We start from the raw sequence: 18,112 nt of genomic DNA, 5'->3' as shown, positions 1-18,112 counted from the left end.
ATGTTTAACTCACAGTTGGATTGGCAAACGGAAGTATTATTGTATACTTTTCAATAGAGTTAGGGAAAATATACTATACTACTTTCTGGAAGCTCAACCCTACTTTCTATCTGTCTTATCTCCTAACTTGAATGGTTGGGTGCCCACAGCCCTTTTGCATTAAATTTTACATTGATTTTTACGACCCTGTTATTCCATGTAATATCTGAGTACTCCGACTTCTCAGTATCTCTCTCCCCCTCCCTGGTGTGGTATGAAATAAAGTTCATAGCAGCATTATAATAGATCCTCCAGAATCCAAAAGTGGAGGTTACCAAGTAATTATCTGAAGGAGACTCCAAAAATGTCTATTTTTATGTTCATATATAAAAATGGTTTTAAAGTTAGGGCAAGCCAAAACATGTCCCAGTTTATGTTCTCAGAGATTGTGACTTCAAATGCTATTCTCTGTCATTTTTTTTCTTCACTCAAAAAAGAAATAATAAACAGAGCCAAAGCAACCAAGGTCTTGGTTGGGGCTCAATCCTTAAGAAGGGTGGAGCTCTTTTCTTTCTTTGGGGGTGGGGGTGGGAGTTGGGTTGGCAGACAGGTGCTGTTCTCTGGAATGGGTACCCCATCTTTATAGACTGCCTCCAGGACCCACGTCTGTCTCCTATTATGATATAATCTTTGGCCCATCTGTTCTATTTATAAACCCTGTGGGGCCTTTTAATGTTGACCCTTAATATGAGCTCAACTTAATGTTAGGAAAGGATATTTAACTAACCTTTGCTCTTAGAAATTGCTAAAACTGTCCATTAATCTATCATTCATACTCAGGTACCTATCTTCTATCCAAATTACCATCTCTGCCAAGCAGGTAAAATGCAGAGGCTTTTGAAAAAATTGGATCCATTCGGATGTAGAGGAGTAGTTGTCCTGAAATTAGCAAAAAACCTGGGGACCAGCTAGGTCGTATTTTCTTACCAGGGATGCTTCTATACCCAGAGAATCCCAGAATCAGCTTACTTATTGAAATCCCTAACAATGACCTTTTCCATAATTCTCATGCCTGCTGGCAAACACAATGAGCTGCCTTCTGCCAATTGTATCTGCCAAAGGCTAGCAGAGTGATGATCTCAGATATAGAACTTCCCCCAATCCCTTTTGTACCACAGAAATGCTTGATGATTGCTGTTCTACTTCTGCCAGTTCCTTCTTCCTAGTGGGTTCTTATGGCTCTCTCTTTATCTTTAAGCATAATTAATTGGTTCAAAGTGTTAATGCTGCAATGCAGGCATATAAGTACTGCATCTCGGACCCAGGGAATTGGGAGCTCATCTCTCCTCACAGATGGCTGCATGGAAGTGTGAGGTGAAAGTAAGGCCTGCAATTCGACTTGTGAAGTGTCTTGGGACCCACACGATGGGTGTCTGGGGGGCTGTAAGGATATCATGATTAAACAAATGGGTGGTATTAGGTTGTATCACATGCTGCTATCTTTTATTGTGCTATAAAATGGCTCATTTAGGGATAAATGGGAATTTAAACTTTTCTGCTGTGATCTGTTGTCCCACAGGTTTTTAACATAATTCAGTCACTCTCTCACCCCCTTACTCCTATACCCTCAACCCTCACGTTGCTCACTTTTCTTTTTCTTTTTCTTTCTTTCGCTTTCTCTTTTTCTTTCTCTTTCTTTTTTTCTTTCTCTCTTTCTCTTCACTCTTTCTCTCTTTCCTTCCGCTTCCCTTCCCTCTTTCCTTTTCTTTCTTCCTTTTTTTTTTTCTTGAATCCAAACCTCTTAGTTCTCTCATCATTAATTATGGCAATTTTTTTACCAGGTTATTAAATTCTCTGAGGCTGTTCTTTTTGTCTCTAAAACTGAGATAATACCCATTTCATAAGGTTGTTGAGAGTTTAAATGAACTATAATATTTATAGATAAAATCTTGCACTGCTCCTAGGCTTAATAGGTGCTCAGTTAATGTGAGTTCTTTTCTCTTTCTTCCTAAAAATTATATTGCAGAAAATGGATGGGGAGATCTGTGGCCTAATGCTTCAACCTTTGTGGGAACAGAAATTAGGGTGGCTGAATGATAGCTCACATGTTCCCACTGCCTTACTAAAGGCTTCCCTGGATGGGAGAAGGCATGCTGAAGTGGAGGTGACAGGACAAAATTTGTTTCAGGACAATAAAATCTACCAGTGTTACAGGCCAAACTGTGCATCTACTCCATATTTCTATGCTGAAGTCCTAACCTCCAGTGCCTCATCAAGTGGTTATATTTGGAGATAGAGTCTTTAAAAAGATAACCAAGTTAAACTGAGGCCATTAGTTTAACTCATGAGGTGGGCTCCAATCCTGGTGTGTTTATAAGAGGAGGAGGTTAGGAAAGGAAGACCCTGTTAAGACATCCAAAGAAGACAGCCATCTACCAAGCCAAGGAAAAGGGCCTCAGGGAAGAACCAAACCAAAACAAAAGACCAGGAGTTGTGAGAGGCCTCCAAAATGGTAAGAAAATAAATTTATGTTGTTTTAAGCCGCCCAGTCTGTAGTGCTTTTCAAAAGTAGCCCTAGGAAGCTAATTCTATGAGGAACTTATGGTCCATATTTCTGTAATTATAAAACTAATGTCAGCTACAGGAGGATAAAGCAGAAATATTTAGGTTATGAAGGGACCATAGTTTAGAAATATGAATGGGGACCTGGGGGCTAAATATGTCATAAACTGACCAAGGAATGGTCTGACTATCTGAGTTACAAAATGTAAAAAGCTAAGCAATTGAAGACAAGGCATGCGTCACCTCAGAGCTGACAGGCTGGTGTCAGCCATGCCTCTGCAGAATGCCTTTCCAGCAGCCGCTGAGAATTATCTCTGCCTTTTAATCCTCTCATTGCAGAGTTGTTTCAGGCAGATTATTCCTAAAAACCTCATGTAATTAATATCAATTATTTAGATTTGCTGCTTTAGTCAGTGTCAGATTTTTCAGCACAGGACAAGATGTTATTACTATTATTACTGCTAATTATGGAGTTGAAGAGTCTATATTGACAATTGGACTCAAAAATGGGAAAATCAAGGTTTAGTTATTGCTAAACTTCAGGAGCAGGAAAACTTGAAGTTGGAATCATTATTCTTTATCGAGGAGTTACCTTCCGGTAGTTCCTTGGGCTATGGGGTGAGGGTTTGGCGATACACTGCCTGTGTTCCACCCCTGACTTTGCCCCATGTTAGCTATGTAACTTTGGTCGTGCGTTGCTGTCTCTGTGCCTGTGTTTCCCCATTTGTAAAAGTGGGGTGATGTTAGGGTCTACTTCACTGTGAAGTTGCTGTGAAGTTTAAATGAGGTAATACATGTAAAGCTTTCAGAACAAGCCTTAGCACATGTAATTTCCAAACACACGAGAGATTGCATTATTAATATTGTTAAGATTCTATTCCAGAATGTACACCAAGGGACAAGTGTGTAATATGGTAGATGAGGAGCTGGGTCAACTGAGATGTGAATTCCAGCTCTGTCACTCACAGGTCGAGTGAGCAAATTACCTGAGTTCTCTGAGGTTCAGTTCTCTCACTTGAAGAAAGGGGATAAAAGTATCTACCTCACTGGAGTACCAGGTGTGTGATGAATATTAATTGCTTAGATTTGTTGAGTATTTGTGACTTCCCAGGTACTGTTCTGATAGCTTTATCCCATCCACTAAATTAACACTTTCTTCAAATCTATGTGATAGGTACTATTACATTCATGTTCCAGACAAAGAAAGTAAGAATTGGAGAGGGTGAATGATTGGTTTGAGAAGTCACTCTGCTTCTCACTGGCAGTGCCAAACAATCTGACTCATCAGGCTTGCCACTAACTACCCTTATTTCCATTAAGGATTCTCCTACCTTTTCCTATTCCCATCCAGCCTCTCATCTGATTTCTAACTCTGATGTCCTACTCCTAGGGAACTGAAACTTGCACTTTTGCTAAAACCTTCAGCAACCATTAGATTGAATACATGATATATTGGTCACTTACTGACATGCACGTTGTTCCCAATTTTTTTAAAAGAGTTTTAATAATAAAGTCAATTAGAAAACTCTAATGGCAGCCCATTTTCTCAGAATGCCCTGTGCTACATAGATCTCCTGAGTGAATGTTCTGTTCACTTTGGAATTACATTGCTCTCTGCTAGTGTAATCACCCATTTATTCATAAAAGAAATATTTATTCAGCTGACAGTAGATACTAGAGGCTGTTCTGGGTTCTGGAAATAAAGCGTTGACAAAAACATTAAAGGATTCCTGCCCTAATAGAATACTCTAGAGGAAGAGAGAGATAAATATAAACATAAAATATAAATTTATTTTATAAAAATAAAAATATTTATAAAAAATTTTTATAAAAAATATTTATTAAAAAATATAAAAATAAATTTTATGTAATTTTATATTCATATATAAATATGTATATGTATGTTATAGATATAATGCCTATTTATATTTTATAAAAATATATTTTATACTTTTATATTTATATATTTTATATATTATATAAAATGTAATTTATATAATATGTATTTATAAAAATGTTTTATTTTATATATATATATCTCCATTCATTTGTTCATTGTCTCTCTCCCTCCTGTAGAATGTTAGCTCCATTAGGGTAGGAATGTTTTAATGTTTTTGTCACTGCTGTACTTCTAGAACTCAGAACAGCGTCTAGTACCTAGTGTCAGCTTAGTAAATATTTCTTCCATGATTGAATGGGTAACTACACCAGCAGAGAGCCATCTAATTGTATATGTAATGGTTATATAATGTATAATAGTTATATATATACACATATATACACACACACACACACACACACACACACACATATATATGTATATTATTATTCATTTTTTGAGACGGAGGCTCGCTCTTGTTGCCCAGGCTGGAGTGCAGTGGTGCAATCTCAGCTTACTGCAAGCTCCGCCTCCCAGATTCAAGTGATTCTCCTGCCTTAGCCTCTCAAGTAGCTGGGATTACAGGCACCCGCCACCACGCCTGGCTAATTTTTGTATTTTTAATAGAGACAGGATTTCACCATGTTGGCCAGTCTGATCTCAAACTCCTAACCTCAGGTGATCCACCCACCTTGACCTCCCAAAGTGTTGGGATTACAGGCATGAGCCACTGTGCCCGGCCTATATCTATATTATATATAGAATATATAAATATAATGCCAGAGACCAGAAGTACTTTGGAAAGATAAGCTGGTATAGCAGCTGGGTGTAGACTCTGGAGGCAGACTCTTTGATTTAATGTCAGCTCTGTCTCCTGCCAACTGCGTGACCTTGGGCAGATTTTAACCTCTCTGTGCCTTTATTGTCTTCTCTGTAGAGTAGGGTTGACAATAATCTCATAGCATTGTTATGAAACTTAAATGAGTTAACACTGTAATCTCACTTATAAGAATGTATTCTTTATACATGCTTGAGAAATAAATGGAGAGAAAAGTAAAGCAGAGAAGGATATAGTGAGTGTTAGAAGGGATGCCGTTCAGTTTATAAGAGGGAGATCACTAAGAAGGTGACATTTTGCAGTAGAGGAGCACTTCTATGCTTTCTAAGCAGAGTGAACCAGAAGAGTCATTACTCTGATGTGGAAATTTGCAGGACATGTTTGAATAATAGCATGGATATGGGATATGAGAGAAAGGAAATAATCAAAGAGGGCTGCAAGGACTTCGGCCTAAAGACGGCTAACTGAGATGAGGAGATTGGGTTGCAGCAGGAGATTAGGGTGAGAGAAGATGGGGAGTACATGTTAGGTTTGAGGTTTGTCTTGGATATCTTAACGGAGACATGGAAAGGTGGCCACAGGAGCCTCGAGTCTAAGAGAGAGGCTCACACTGGAAATATAAGTTTCAGAGTCCTTGACATGTGCGTGATGTTTAAAGTCAGGAGACTGTATGGAGCACCAAGGGAGTGAGGGTAGATAAGAAAGAGGAGCAAGATTGGAGCCCTGGAACATCATCCTGAAATTAAGAGACTGGAGAAAAGGGGAGGTATTAGCCAAGGCTGCTGAGAAATGGCCAGTGTAATGGGAAGAAAATCAAGAAAGCATAGTGTCTTGGAAGCAAAGTAAAAGGGGAAAAAATGTGTTTGAATTAGAAGGGAATGATCAACTGCCCTACATGCTGATGACAAGTCAAGTAAAATTGGCTGAGAATTGACCATTGGTTTGAATAATGTAGAGGTAATTGACAACCTTGACAAATATGGTTTTGGTGGACTGGCAAGAGCATATACATCACTGAATTTAAGACACTTAACAAGTAATTGGAGGAGAGGAATTAGACACTGAGTACAGGCAAATCCTTCAAATAATTTTGCTGCTATTTATTATTTAATTTTAAATTATTTAAACTTATATGAATTTGCTGTAAGAGGTGGGAGGTCAAGTACAAATGTTAAAGAGTGAACAAATACAATGGTGAAGAAGTTCTCTAATGATTGTTTAATTATAAACTGAAAGGAAGAGTTAGGGAAAAGATGTTAGAGGTTGGAAGAAAAGGGAAAAAGTATGAAAGTATTCTCCTGGAGAGTGAGTGATGGGATCGAGGATTTGGCATGAGATTGCTGGATATAAGTAAGAGCCCAATGTAGTCTCCTGACTACATAAAATGATGCAGGACAGTACATTTGTAAGTCATTCTACGGCCGTGTTCTACAGCCAGGATGCAAGCAGGAAGTAGGCTGAGAGCTGGGTTTAATTAGGTTCTGGTTTTGCCAGTTGTATGCTGTGAAGGTCAAGATAAGCAAGGGAAATGAGGGTATATTTAATGATTGATTATAATGAAGGACAATGGAATTTAAACTGGGAAGAAGGGAAGAGACCACTGGGAAGAGAAAGTGCAGAGGTGTTGTCAAGATTTTATTGGATGGCTGGGCGCGGTGCATTCATGCCTGTAATCTCAGCAATTTGGGAGGCTGAGGTGGGCAGATCGCCCAAGGTCAGGAATTCGAGACCAGCCTTGCTAACATGGTGAAACCCTGTCTTTATTAAAAATACAACAATTAGTCAGGTGTGGTGGTGGGTGCCTGTAGTCCCAGCTGCTTGGGAGGCTGAGGCAGAAGAATTGATTGAACATGGGAGGCGGAGGTTGCAGTGAGTTGAGATCACACCACTGCACTCCAGCCTGGGAGACAGAGTGAGATTGTGTCTAAAAATAAAAGATTTGATTGGAGTTTAGCCACCTGAAATAACTATTGGGAAAGAAAGGAAGTGGTGGTCAGAGAGTGGGGTGCATAGAACTATGACTGTGGATGGGCTGTGGCTCTTGGTAGTGATGGGGTCAATATTATGAGCCTAAAAGTAGAGGCTGAGGTAGAGTGAAGAACAAAACCAGTGAGGAAAAAAGCTCAAGGAATTGAATTCTGAGTGTGGAGAATATCTTTACATGTGTAGGAAAAAAAAATCAATGAGTAAGAGTTGTCTGGAGGGCCGGACACAAGCTGGAGGGAAAATATTAAGGGAGCACACAGGAGTCAAGAATAACTGAAACAAGGAGCAGATGTTCTTTATATAATCTGATGTCAAGCGATTCAAAGTTGGAGGTTTTAGGGCTGGAAGGTAAACACAGAGGGAGAAAAGTCTGAAGAGGAAGTGAGGACCAAGGAAGATGCCCTTTTCACTGCCTGCTACCACTTGAGAGGGCTGCAGGGAAAGCAGCTCTCAGGGGGACTCCAGTTTCAGTGACAGTGAGAAGTCAAAAGGGAAATTCAGAGAAAAGTTTGGGAATATAGGATGTGGGCTGGGTGCGGTGGCTCATGCCTGTAATCCCAGCAATTTGGGAGGCCGAGGCGGGAGGATCACTTGCGCCCAGGAGTTCAAAAATATAGGAGATTATGTTGCCAATGGGCTGGGAATTCTAGGGGGTGAAGTGAAAGGTTTTAGAAGCCAGGGGTTGGTGGACGCAGGGAATAGAGGATGTGACATCAAAGCCTTTCGGGGATTGAACTAAGAGGGCTGAAGGTGACCTGTAATTTGGGAGTTTCTTAGAATAAGGGGCAACATGAGATTAATTCCTAGAGGACTTAAAGTGTGTGATAGTGAATACTGGGGGCAGGCAAGTTTACATTCTGGGATAACTTCTAGATCTCCATGGATGAGGGCCAGGGGTGGAGAAAGTGTGGAATTAGTCTGTAAGCATGCACATCTGTCTTGATGACTGGTGGGGAAGGGTGGAGTTATTCAGTGTGCAGGGCTCTTCTCTGACAATCATGGGTGGAACTGAGTAGGTTTGGGGACCTTCAGCAATATTCCCTGCGCCCAGACCCCTGTTAATACTCATCAATGGACACTGAATACATTCATAGAAAGTTGCATTAACTAATGAAGCTAGGCACCCATTGACCTACCTGCTGGTAGTTTCAAGGCTGAAAGTTTTCACACTGTGGTTAAATAGACTACACAGCTGGCTGTGTTGTACTGAGGACTCTTAGAGTGGGAAATGCTACTGGCAATCCATCAAAAGCAGATGTCTGCAGTACCCGGCAGTGCTTTAAAATCCCCTTAGGCAGTGGCCACAGGAAAATTAAAACTTCTTGCAATGAAATGCTAGTTTTCATATATGTCCCAGGGTAAGAATTCCTCGGATCTCCCTACACCCTAGTTTTGAGAGACATGGCAGTACCATTCACTGCTTGATGGGCCTCCTTGTGACTCCTTCTCAGGGTAAGCAAATGGCTGATTCCAAAGAAGTCACTTGGACTTCCTTGTGGTTACTGTTGATGCTAATTTTGCTCTGTTGTCAAAGTGCCTGCAATTCCCAGTGCTCTGCAGGACAGAAATACATAGGTTGATGGGCAGATAGATGACAAGTGGAAACATCAGGCAGGCTAGACTGTTGAGCTGTAAGTGAGAGGAGAGTGGATAGAGAACACTGACAGACAGTAAAGAAAAAAAGTGAGAAAGAATAGATTCCCTAGAGGACAATTAGCACACCATGAAAACATACCCTAGTGAAACAACAGCTCTGAGTTCTAAAGACAAATCTCAATTAAGTCTTCAGATGGTTCCCTGCTAAGAGTTGATAAATTAGTTTATTCTTCATAGCTAACTGCATAGTTCTTTCAAGCACCCATGTCCCCATCTGTTTCATTAACAGATTAACTTAAATCCATAAAATTAGCAAAGAAACAGAGCAACTGGCCTAAGATAAGTGACCAGAATTCATTCCTGGAATAGGCTTCAGAAGAGCCTCTACAGGGGTAAAAACCGAAGAATCAAAGATATTTTTCAAGGATAAAATTTGCTTTGAGTTTTCATTAGTTTTTCAGTATATGAAATATGAGTAAAAGACCAGGGGTATAGAAATAAGTTGAATGTATTGTTTTTTCTTGTGATACTCAAAAGGTAACCACCAGGATTCCAACATAGTGCTGGCCCAAAGTCACCTTTGAACTGGGAGATTCCCATGGAAATTCTAACAGAATAAACTCTGGTCAGTTTCTCCTTATCTTTTTAAAAATATAAGTGAGTGCAGATGAGGACTGAGCTACATTTGCTGTGTTACAGTCTGGACCTTGAAAGCAGGTAGAGTTAGATAAAAAGCAAAACAATGGACATTGTTAGGAAGTCCGTTGTCTTCTGCCTTCCAGTGGAGGGGGATTTTGTCCCTCTCACCAACGGGGAAGAATGGTTGGTTTTATTGGGTCCTGCTAAGAGAGGGAATAAAATTTAAAAAGGATAAATAATTGTAGATTTGCCAAAACAGAGATCTTTGGTGAGCTTGGCCAGGAAAGGTTTTATGGAGTGATAGGGACAGAAGTCAGATGAGAATGGATTGAAGAGCATGGGAAAGGAGGAATTGGAGACAGCATGCATAAACAACACCAGAGAAGTCTGACTATTAAAAATGAAGGATATAAGGCTATAGTTTGGATGGGGAAATGGAAGGTTAGTTACACTGAGATAGTGGAGCTTGTTTGCTAATGAGAGTAAGCCAGAAGGCAGACTGGAAGAAAGTGATGAAGCAGGAGACAGTGGGGGAAATTGAGGGAGGAAATTTTTGAGGAGGCCAGAGGAGAGAGAAATCCCTTCAACAAGAGGAGAAACAAAAAAGGAAAAAAAGAAAATGAGAAAGGGTGAGACTTAGCCACTACAGTTGCCTGCCTGCTAGGACCGTGCAATGTTACTGTTATACTGTGGTGGACGTTTACACAGAGAGATATATTCATTGTTGATTTGGACTTGATGGGTGCTTAGTTTGGGCTTTCTCTCATATTGGTAAACTTTCTATTTGTAACCCAAATTTTGATTTTTTGAAGTGATGGAGGATTGCAAAAAAAATTATGTCTTTTGTAATAACCTGTTTTTTATGAACTCATCATTGCTTAGGGAAAAATATGTTGCATTTTCTAAGACAGCATCAACAGAATAGGGCAGGGAGAATATTATCTCTAAAAGCTTATGCATCATCCTCTTAAAATGTTAATGTCCCATTTCCAGCTGAACAGATAAGCCTCTACTACTTGGATGCAACTAGTCCTAATGAATGTGAGTGCCAAGCTCAAAAATAAAGAACCCGCTTTTGATTGCAGAAAGCATTTTTCACAAGGAAAAAAAATTAAGTCATTATTTAAAAATTGTTCCATTAGTGTACCATGAACAAAGGAGAGTGAGCTTGAAAAAATGAAACAGCTTTTATTTCTGAGCACTTTATTTTCAATGGGATTATAAACAAGATTCTCATGAAACTCTTCAAACAGAACATGAGGATGAAATATTGAGTTGCTTTGGTCCACTTATTGTCTGCCAGAATTGTTTTTGTTTTGCTTCCTTAATTCAGTTGCAAGTTGTTTTCTTGTTATTGTTGAGTAGGGGAAATGAAGGGGCATCTGGATGCTCTTCTGCTCTACAGGTTGCAATACGAAGTGGAGTTAAAGCAACTAGAGGGAGGTGTCAGTAACCAAGCTAAGAGAGGCTGGAAGGAAAACAATTCATGCAGCAGAAAAGAAAGCCTTTTGAGCATCGTGATGTCAGAAGGTGACTTGGAAGATAATCTAAATGTTAAACTGGCAGTGAAGGTGAGTTTGCTTCTTTTTCCTGGGACACACTATTCCCTAATTTTAATTGAAGTAGATGTAGCAAATGTAAGGTTATTGCCAAAGCTATTTTATACTTTTTGAGAATATATGTAATCATACCCACGAACACCTACACACATAAACATGCATATAAATGTCATTGAGATGGATTTGTTCCTAAAAAGACCTGCAGCCTAATTTTGAGACCTGTGGTTTGGAGAAGGTTGAGAAGAATTTTCCCATTATTAATATGGACCCAGGCCAGCTTGAAGACAGACACTCAATCATAATTTGTAGGCACTCAAGTGGCTAAAATGAACATACAACATTGTTTAACTCAACCCCAGAGCTAAGGAAACACGTACCCTTTCCCCTTGGGGTAAAAAACTAGTTGAAATGATATCCTTGTCCCAGATTGCCCTTGTAGATCCACAAAAGAACACACACGGATCTGAATATGAATCAGCCCCCTCTATACACATTGCTTTTCTCTTATCTCTGCTATATTACTCACTATAGTATTCATAAATTATTATTCTGGTTCATGCTCTTTCTTTAGTAAACTCTAGCTACAAGTATAAAGGAGATGGAGGTCCTCTACCAATATTTCCTTAGGGTTAGGAAATGTGATCACAGGATATATGAACACAGCTGTATTATTCACCCAAAGCTGTGAAAGTCATAAGACTGGCAAAGATACATCATACCTGAGAAATGAGACAGCCAGTGGTGCTCCTGCTGCCAGCTCTGTATACACTAACCGAGGATGATAAGCTTTCTAGTTATGGCCACGGAGTCATAACACACCAAATCAACAGTCAAATGTAATCCAACGAATGGTCAGCTCAATTACAAAATAAAACTAAGTAAGGGAAATTAATATTAGTTGTCCTGGTATGTCCTCTAAAGACTTACTGAAAAAAAAAAAGAAACACTTAAATTCATTTGTGGTAGTTCTAACCATCTTTTTTTCCTTTTATTATCTTTCTGCCCTAAAGTGTTTACTTTTTTCAAATTTCCTGTTGGAATCAATAAGGTAACATGGCAGTCACAAGAGTCATAGTAAGGCAAGCTTACCTCGAGTGTTTGACTTATAAAGATCAAGGTTAAGTAAGAGACAGAAGCTGTAAGCAGAAGAACCCCCAGCAGCAGGTTAATCAGTGACATTAAGGTGTTGTTTGTTTGTTTGTTTGAGATGGGAGTCTCACTCTGTCGTCCAGGCTGTAGTGCAGTGGCACGATCTCGGCTCACCGCAACCTCCGCCTCCCAGGCTCAAGCGATTCTCCTGACTCAGCCACCCAAGCAGCTGGGATTACAAGCGTGCACCCCTATGCATGGCAAATTTTTTGCATTTTTAGTAGAGATGGGGTTTCACCATGTTGGCCAGGCTGGTCTCAAACTCCTGGCCTCAAGTGATCTGCCTGCCTTGTCCTCCCAAAATACTGGAATTACAGGCATGAGCCACTGTGCCTAGCCAGTGACATTAATGTTTAAAGAAAGAATCTTCCAACTAAGCAGACCAAATTCACACACACACACACACACACACACACACACACACACAGATCCATAAAGACCCATGGCGGGTTATATCCCACTCACCTCCCAGCAGGATCCTAGGAGATGGTATCACAGTCCCAGTACAAGAGACATTCCTTGGGAGAGGCCCCCTTCCCTCCAGCCATTTATCTCCCTTGGCCCCACAACTCCTTCTCCTCCTCATCAAAGCAAAATACCTGGCTTGAGTCATCTTTGTCTAAAACAAGAGTTAAGCTGAGCTTGCCTATTTCTCTTTCTAGTTGTTTTGTTAAAAAATTTAATTAAGAGGACACTGGGGCTGGGCGCAGTGGCTCATGCCTGTAATCCAAGCATTTTGGGGGGCTGAGGCGGGTGGATCATTTGAGGACAGGAGTTTGAGAGCAGCCTGACCAACATGTTGAAACCCTGTCTCTACTAAAAATACAAAAAATTAGCCGGGTGGTAGTGGTGTGTGCTTTTAATCCCAGCTACTCTGGAGGCTGAGGCAGGAGAATCACTTGAGCCTGGGAGGTGGAGGTTGAGGTGAGCTGAGATCGCACCACCGCACTCCAGTCTGGGTGACAAAGTGAGACTCTGTCTCAAAACAAAACAAAAACAAACAAAAAACAGAAAAGAGGACATTGGGCCTAGAGGGCTCCAATGCCTTGGGTAGGCAAACAAGCCTATTGTAAACAGTTAAATGAAACTTACGCAGAGCCAATCAGAAACCACTAACTTACTTCTAAGTAAGGGACTTTCCACTCTAACCAATCAAAGCCTAGCCTTGCCCTTGCTTCTGTAAATACCTTATAAATGGTTTCTTCTCTAGCTCTGCACACCATATCCCCCCATGGAGTGCTGAACTGCCTACAATGGAGTCCTGCCTGATTGGTGAATTTACGAATGCTCAAAAAACTCATTAAAATTTTAACGTGCCTAAGTTTATCTTGGAACAGTTCTAGAGAGTCATCTATTTCAGTTGATACTTTCTTCAGAATCTGTTTTGTCCTTGGCCTGCCCTGAGATCCATTCCTACATTTTTCCTGACCTTCCTTCTACACGCTTGCATTATTTTGGCCTTTCGGGCTGAGATAGCCATGGGGAGGGACTTCTGGGAGCCTGGAGTAGGGAAGAAGGAAGCCAGGGGATTGTGGCCCCTGCTCTCTGGGGAAAGCAACTCAGCAGTGACCACCTCTTCTTGAACTGCTCAGGGGCTTCACTTTCCTCCTGACAAACCCTAGGCTCAGTGATCCCAGCTGCTGGACTCTGGAATACATCTTCTCCCTTTCCCTTCAGCCGGGGGTGGCACTTGCTACCTGCCTGTCACTAGATTTTAGATTGCTTCAAGTCCTATGTTAGCTTCAAAACATTTCCATCACCCATGTAACAAATTTCCTTCAATGTGGTTCCCTTAGATTTAAATTCAAATTTTTATTTTTATTTTGAGCTTAGAGTCTGTCCTACCATGTTGTCATCAAGTCCCGTTCATTTTGACTGATTTACTGTCACATCCTTATTGCCGGTCCCATAGCATGAGTGCCTTCTGAAGCAGGTAGCCTTCCCAGCAACAACAGGGCCAATGCCTGCCCCACTGGCCCTGCAGAGGCCCTTGATATAGCATTTTCCCAAGCCCTGCATTCATCATCTGTTCCAGAACCTAAAGTAATCAACACATAGCTGGCATTCATTGAACACTTTCTTTAAAGTGCCCTTCACTCTGTTAGCACACAGAGTCTGTAAGGGCATTACAGACGTGATCTTATCTAATCCTTACAGCAACCCAACCAGCAAGTTGCTTTTGCTACTGTCTTTTCCAGATGCACAGAGGTTGTAGTTCTGCTCCCCTCCCCGTCAGGTTTGTGCTTTTTGCTGTTCTCTACAAGTCATGCATGTGTTCACCTCTGCTCCTTTGCATAGCATTCTCCATTTCTAAAGCTCGCTCCTTGGCACTAACCTCATTTAAATCAAACACATTTCTCTCTAAGTCTCTTTCTCTATGAAGCTTTCTACCTCGGAGAACCTTAACTCTGAACTTTAAGAGCAATGGTTCATACATTTGTTTTGCCAGAAAATATTAGATTCAACTGACAACTTCCCTGGAAGTGACAAGTGGATCAAAAGCACTCCTCTGCTTTAAAAAGCTGTTACCCCCTCTCTCCAGTGAGGGACTGCGTAGAATGGATTTTGAAAATAACTTTTAGGACCACAGATTCTCTAGGTCAAAGCTCTATATCCATGGACTTAACGAGATATGTTACAAGTAATTTACTACTAATTAAACTTTCAATATCAAAGTCTGAAAATGATTTACTCCGCCATGCTTTTTAAAAACCTTCTTATAAATTGGGATAGATGTGGAGGTATATATCTTGTACGTGTTTTTCCTTTATTTTGCAAATTTAGAGACATTGTTCTGAACTTGTCTCCTCATTGCTCCTTAAACAGAGCTCTGTGTAACAGATGCTAAGTACTAAATGCTTTTTTTGGAAAAGAACAGTCTGGGGGTCGTGGTGGACACTTGCTGCTTTTGGATGTCTAGCCTTCACTCCTTTTGCTTGGTGTCAGCCCACTCTCATCTCTTTGGGGGAACTTGCTTTCCCTCTTGTGTGTAGTGTTGGTGGGACATCAAATCAGGGTTCTCTGCCCAACTCCAGTCAAGGAAGACTCGTGATCTAAGCCAGGCTAACTGGGTGCTCTCACTGAGTAGAGTAATCACTGGTGAGAAAGAATGGAGTTCTTTTAATACTTATCAGATAGCTCCTTCTATCTTGACCCTGGGCCTGCCTTGATTCCTGTCCCCTTTTATTTTCTGGTTAAGTAGGCTTTCAGTTCTGAGAATTACCTGTTCCCATTCCAGTAAGTTTCTTTTGTCATAAGTTATAACCAGAGACTGTCCCTGTTGCTTACAACCAAATAACCTTAACAAGTAACATAACTATCTTACAGATTCCAGCTTTAAGTGCCCCAGCAAAGACAAATCTGCTCACAACATGAGAAGGGCAGTGAAATCCTAGAATCCAGCCTGCTTTAATCCAGATGACTTGATATTTTAATCCAAAGATATTTGCTGGGGAACTGAAGCAGTGCACAACCATTTTTTTGCCATGTAAATCTGCACAACCATATGTAGCAGCATGGAAAGTCCCCTCCATTATTGAAGGCAGCTTGGATTTAATCCAATTCAATGATGTAGATACTGGAGTACGCATCCCCAGAAAAGGTGTGAAAGAGAGTAGGTCCAAAATATATGTCCCAGTTGGAAGTGGAAAACTTGGCTGAGTTTTGGAGCATACCCCTCTGAGTAGGAAACTTCCAAAGTTAGATTATGATGGTCCTGTTGTAACAGCACAAGAGAGGGAAATTGAGCCTTGGGAACCTGTAACAGCAATGTGGCATTTTTGGTGGATTTCCCTTCTGAAGCTCTATTCCCTTCTCCACCTACAAGATTACCATACACAGATGGTCTTGATTACTTGCCACACTGGGGAATGCATTGGGAGAGTAAATTGATGGAAAAGCAAGTTCCTCCAAAAGATTATTGTGTTGGCCTGCATGGCACACACTCAGTGATGGTTATTAGTTAACCCTGAGCACCAGCAATCTGTTCTGCTTAACTCCACCAATGGGGGCAGATGGGGCAGATGAGGGGCAGATGAGCCCATCCTGAAGGAAGACTTGTCCCAGAATTGATATTTCCCATTAAGGAAGGAGAGGGAATGGGTTTTCTGTGTGACTGAGGGAAGCTTCTGGCTTGTGGACCTTTTACCAGAATGATGTGCAACTAGAAACCACAAAGTTTAGTTCACAGCCTCAGACCAGGTCATCTAGAAGATTTTACTGAACTTTCTGAGATTACCAAGGACACTTGTCTGTGTGTGGCATCTAGGGGAGACATGAACTTGCCTGTTCTCTCCAATGTTGGCTTTTTTTTTTAATGCCATTAAGTCTCCAAATGATGTCTCTGAGTCCATTTCCACTTAGATAGATTATCCATTCTTATGGTCAGTGTGTCTTGTTTTAGGCTGAGCTTCTCATGCGTGAAATGTGTTGTCTTCCTTTTAAGGTGTTTACTGCCTCAGTGACCTTTACATTTGACAAAAAGGTTTTTTAATCCACTAGACTGTTGCTTTCCTAAGTGGTTTCTCCTCTGACTGGCATCACTGAGTGGACTTTCCCTGTTTACAGGAACTATTAAGACATTTTGTCTTTTGTGTCAAATCAAAACTGTGCTTTTATTCACCTTTACTTTTTTAAGTTTGCTTTAAGTGACAATGCATGCACTTACCTAAGATAATCAATCACATCAGTATATGTCAAGCATGACCGCAATACGTTAACAGTAGATGCAGAATTCCATTCATTTCTCCTGTTCTCTCAGAGCCTGGATGAGAACAGTTCAGAGTTAAAAGGTAATAATAGATTAAAATTCCTCCTAAGGCTGTGAAGACCAGGACTGGATGATATATAAACTGACTTATAGATTATTCCAGTTTTAGTGGGTGGGTATTGGCATTGAGGCCTTTGCTCCAAACCCTCATCGGACATAAAGAGGTTTGGTTTCAGATCTCCCAACAGAACAGAGAAAACACCAGTGACTACTAAAGTGGATTGTGCTTTTTGCCTATGGCCTGTTACCATGGGCAACCAACACTCTGTAGAGGACTTGTGTATTGCAGAGAGTGCTAACATCTTTTTAAAAAACAGTTTAGTGCAAATATTTAGGATATGTGGCCTGGCTTTACCATTCACTCCTTGTGTAATTTTGAACAAGTCACTTCATTTCATTTCTCCAGGATGACATGTATCATCAACTACCAGGAGGTTTGAGCAATGTAATATATAAAAGAATTCTATACATTTTAAAGCTCTAAGTATAGGCTATTTTTGATACTATCATTTAGATCGTACCTAAGTTAAGAAAAAATAAATTATCTCACAAATGAGCTTCTCTTCACTAACATCTGTTGATAGCCTCCTGAAGGCCAGGCACTCTGCTAGGCATTTGACACTTGTTTATTTTTACCGACAACACATGAGATAGTGTTATCTCCATGTTTAAATTGGGGAATCTTATGATCTGAGAGGAAACATGAGTCACCCACGGTTACACAGTGATGGAGCTTAGATTGAACACAGGTTTCTCTGACCCTATAGTCTAAGCATTGTTTGTTGGTTTGCTTGCTTTTAACATGAAAAGCATGTAATCCAGACGTGGAAACAGTTGTCTCCTCCATTCTATCACAAGCATCTTGTGATCTTTCTGGATTTAATCAGCAGCGCTTGAGAAAGCATCAGCTTGTTATTTCATTAGCTCAGAAGAGTAAAAAACACCACCCTGTGACAGTATTAAGGATAACGCTGCCATGATAATGCAGGCAAACACGATCAAGAACAACTACATTATCAAAAAAAATCACTTTTAACTACAAATTGTGACTAATTAGACTTTGAATATAAAATCAAACGAAAATGCATGAAGGCTCAATTTTCCAGACAGCTGACAGTCTGACCCTTTTAGGAGTGTGAATGAAAATTATTTTTTAA

The 18,112-nt window shown here is 40.5% G+C and overlaps 1 long non-coding RNA gene across 2 annotated transcripts in view; it reads left to right on the top strand.

The window, feature by feature from the left end:
- Nucleotides 1–18,112, top strand: part of LOC129526938 (uncharacterized) — a 373,113-nt gene that overhangs the window by 330,498 nt on the left and 24,503 nt on the right. For both annotated transcript variants that reach the window (XR_008671753.2, XR_010131205.1), the window contains exon 4: nt 10,885–11,050. This is a non-coding gene — a long non-coding RNA (uncharacterized lncRNA). The remainder of the gene's footprint in view (nt 1–10,884; nt 11,051–18,112) is intronic.

The sequence above is a fragment of the Gorilla gorilla genome, chromosome 16 (genome assembly GCF_029281585.2).
Source record: "Gorilla gorilla gorilla isolate KB3781 chromosome 16, NHGRI_mGorGor1-v2.1_pri, whole genome shotgun sequence".
Taxonomy (NCBI): Eukaryota; Metazoa; Chordata; class Mammalia; order Primates; family Hominidae; genus Gorilla; species Gorilla gorilla.
The sequence above is the reverse complement of the archived record's forward strand: the minus strand, read 5'-3'. Positions and strand labels throughout refer to the sequence as shown.